The sequence below is a fragment of the Somniosus microcephalus genome, chromosome 20, assembly GCF_052327205.1.
Source record: "Somniosus microcephalus isolate GS21.2 chromosome 20, FLI_Smic_1.0, whole genome shotgun sequence".
NCBI lineage: Eukaryota > Metazoa > Chordata > Chondrichthyes > Squaliformes > Somniosidae > Somniosus > Somniosus microcephalus.
The window spans coordinates 78,120,908-78,125,157 of record NC_141006.1 but is presented as its reverse complement, the minus strand read 5'-3'; positions in this window follow the sequence as shown (position 1 = coordinate 78,125,157).

The following is a 4,250-nucleotide window of genomic DNA, read 5'->3' as shown; positions in this document are numbered from 1 at the left end:
GCCGGAGGGGGGGTGTTCCAATCCCCTGGGAGGGTGGTGTCCGATCCCTGACCCCAGGGCCGAGTCGCGATCCCCGAGAGGGGTCCGCTCCCTGACCCCGGGGCCGAGTCGCGATCCCCGAGAGGGGTCCGCTCCCTGACCCCGGGGCCGAGTCGCGATCTCCGAGAGGGGTCCGATCCCTGACCCCGGGGCTGAGTCGCAATCCCAGGAGGGTTTTCCAGGCCAGGGGGGATTTCCAATCCCTCGGGGGCTGAATCCCTGACCCTGGGGGGTGCGGGCTGATGGTGGAGGAGCTTGGGGGGCTGGGAGAAAGCACTCCTGCTCCTCCCGGCTCACAAGCATTGCTCTCCGAGTTTGAGGCCGCCTTGTTGCAGCCATCGGGAGTCCCGAGCCCTGGGATCCCCGGCCACCTGCAGTAAAACCTGCAAAGCCGGTTAAAGCAGAGTCTTCAGGCCTCATTATAATAATTAAATGGCCAACCCGCCTCCTGGCAGTGGGTTGGCAGCCCGCCCCTTGTCCCACCTGAGTGAAAGGTGAAAGTGGGCGGCTTCCAGGTCGGGATTCACATTTTTTCTACTTTCATTCCCCCCCACGCCTCCAACCCACCCGCTCTTACCTCCGAAAAATCCGGTCATAGTGTCCGAATTATTGCCTCTGTAATCGAATTATTTTCCATAGAATTTGGATTTCTTTTGTTACTCGGGTTAAACCATGTGCTCTTTAAGAAGAGACATTTTTATTCTTTTTGTTCTCAACAGCAAACGCTTTGAAAATTGGAGCCCCTGTGGAATAATCTGAGAATTAAATTAGTGAGTAATTTGTTTACTGAGAAGGTTTTCTGACTCATAATCAAATTCCCTGCTATGAGCTCTCGAGCTTACAAAACTGGCAGGTAAACAGTAAAAAGCTATTGTCACTAATAGAAACATCCCAGCGAAACTCAACTGATTGGGTTTTTGGATAATCGCATTGAGAACAGTCAGGATTCCGTGAAAGTATGATTTTGACGGAGAAATCTCTGTCACCCACTGGCATAACGGTTTAAAAAAAATTACATAAGGCTATTAAAGAAACATGGGGGCAGGCTAATTCAGTTCAAGATGATTTCACAGCATTCTTTGGACTGCAGCCAAAATGTATAGGGCCGCTTTGCGGAAAAATATTGCCACAGGCACCAGGGGTCAATTGGACAATTTATATGCATGTTATGGCACTGGCCCAAGTAACAACTCTGGAGTGTTAAACTTGAATATACATGTTGATCTAATTCTTGGGATTCAACAAAATGCCCGGACTGAACAACCTTAATAAGTCTTTGGTGAAGACGCCCTCGATGACAGCGCAAAGACTAATCGTTTGAAATTGGAAAAAAGGCACACCTAAAATCCAGAAATGTACTAATTCATAGGATATACGGCACAGAAACAGGCCATTCGGCCCAACCAGTCCATGCCGGTGTTTATGCTCCACTCGAGCCTCCTCCTGTCTTTCCTCATCTAACTCTATCAGCGTAACCCTCTATTCCCTTCTCCCTCATGGGCTTGTCCAGCCTCCCCTTAAATGCATCGATACTATTCACCTCAACCACTCCCTGTGGTAGCGAGTTTCACATTCTCACCACTCTCTGGGTAAAGAAGTTTCTTCTGAATTCCCTGTTGGATTTCCTGGTGACGATCTTATATTGATGGCCTCTAGTTTTGCTCTTCCCTACAAGTGGAAACTCTTTCTGTGTCCGCTCTATCACAATCTTTCATAATTTTAAAGACCTCTATTAAGTCACCCCTCAGCCTTTTTTCAAGAGTAAAGTGACCCAGCCTGTTCATCCTTTCCTGATATGTATACCCTCGCATTTCTGGTATCATCCTTGTAAACCTTCTCTGCACCCTCTCCAGTGCCTCTCTATCCTTTTTATAATATGGTGACCAGAACTGTACGTAGTACTCCAAGTGTGGTCTAACCAAGGTTCGATACAGGTTTAGCATAACTTCACTACTTTTCAATTCTATCCCTCTAGAAATAAACCCTAGTGCTTGGTTTGCTTTTTTTATGGCCTTGTTAACCTGTGTCGCAACTTTTAGTGATTTGTGTATTTGTACTCCGAGATCCCTTTGCTCCTCTACCCCACCTAGACTCGCACCCTCCAAGTAATAAGTGACCTCCCTATTCTTCCTACCAAAATGTAATACCTCACATTTATGTGTTGAACTTTATTTGCCAATTATATGCCCATTCTGCAAGTTTATTAAAATCCTCCTGTAATTTGTTGCAGTCCTCCTCAGTATTGACTCTCCCCTCCACCCCCCCAATTTGGTGTCATCCGCAAATTTAGAAATTGTGTTTTTGATTTCAAAGTCTAAATCGTTAATGTAAATTGTGAACAGCAGTGGTCCCAGCACTGATCCTTGTGGAACACCACTACCCACCTTCTGCCACTGTGAATAGCTACCCTTTACTCTCACTCTCTGCTTTCTGTCCTGAAGCCAGCTAGCTATCCATTCTGCTACTTGTCCCCTGACTTCACATTCTCTGACCTTGTTCATCAGTCTATTATGGGGTACCTTAATGAAGGCCTTTTGAAAATCTAGATAAATTACATCTACTGCATTACCCTTGTCTACTCTTTTTGTTACCTCTTCAAAAAATTCAATGAGGTTGATCAAGCAAGACTTTTCCTTTTGAAATCCATGCTGTCTATTCATTATTATATTTCTGGTTTCTAGGTGTTCTTCTATTTTCTCCTTTAGTCGGGATTCCATTAGTTTTCCTACCACCGATGTTAAGCTGACTGGTCTATAATACCCTGGACATGTTCTATCCCCCTTCTTAAATATCGATATTATGTTAGCTATCCACCAGTCCTCTGGCACGACACCTTTTTCTAACTAATTATTAAATATGCATAGTAATGCCTCTGCTATCTCTTCCCTAGATTTTTTAAAATGCGCGGATGCAATCCATCCAGACCAGGGGTTTATCCTCTGAGTTTGATTAGTTTATTTAATAATCCCCTCTTTTTATTTTAAATGCATTTATCTCATTACTCATCTCATCATCCAATGTCATGTCCACCTGTTCTATCTCCCTGGTAAATACCAAAGCGAAATAATGATTTAATATTTCTGCCACCTCCCTATCGTTACCTGTGGTATTGTCCTGTCCATCCCTTGTTTTGATTTCTTTTTGGGTTCAATAAAGACTCATTTCTGAAAGAGAATGTTGTTTAATCTAAAGTCTTGTTCAAGACTTTCTATAGCTTTCTACAGAACACACTATGCTGTGATGCATCTAGAATGAAACCGAAAGTAAAACTCCTCTGGACTGCTTGTCTCTCACATGACCTCTGCTGGTCAGGCACAAGTAATCAAAAACACAGACAAATATGCTGTAAGGCATAAGTAATCAAACACAGACAAATATCATCACTATTTGCTGATATCATTACATCTCCCTTTCTTAAAACAAAAGTATTTTACTTTTAACTAACAACATTTAATGAACTTACATTATCATTATCATAATCAAGGTTTTTACCCTTGCTTTGTGTGTTCACATGAAATATGTCAATACACTAGAACTTGAAGAAAGAATAAGATAACATTACTTCCTTCTTTAACAATAGTCCTTAAATTTGCTCAATGAGTCTCTCAGGAGGCTTCACGTGTCTTGAGGATTTTCTGATTGATTGTCCTTGAATCTGAGTTGTTGCCTCAGATGATTGGTTCTCAGCTGTGTGATTAGGTTGTTCACCAGTATCAGTCTCTTGACCTGCTGTGGCTGGTCCCATGAGAAGATCTCGACGATTTCTTCTCAGAACAGCACCCTCATCTGTCTGAATGGTGTATGATCTTGGTTGAACTTCACTCAGGACAGTTCCCTTCTGAGTCCATGTGTTTGTTTTGTCTTTCAACCTTACTTGGTCACCAGTGTGGAGTTCAGGTAGGTTTTGTGTTCCTCTGTCATAGTAGTACTTTTGCTTTTCTTTCTGTTGCTCTTGGAACTTCCTCACTTCCTCACTTTCTCCCCCTCTTTTGTTTTCAGGAGGTTCTCCAGGATGGGTAGGTTTGACCTTAGCCGACGTCCCATCAGGAGTTGGGCTGGTGACATACCACACTTGAGCAGCGTTGTGTGGTATACAAGCATGCTTTGGTAGAAGTCAGTTCCACTGTCTTTTGCCTTGTACATCAGTCTTTTCACTGTCTGGACCGATTTTTCCACTAGTCCATTGGACTGTGGATAGTGAGGACTTGACG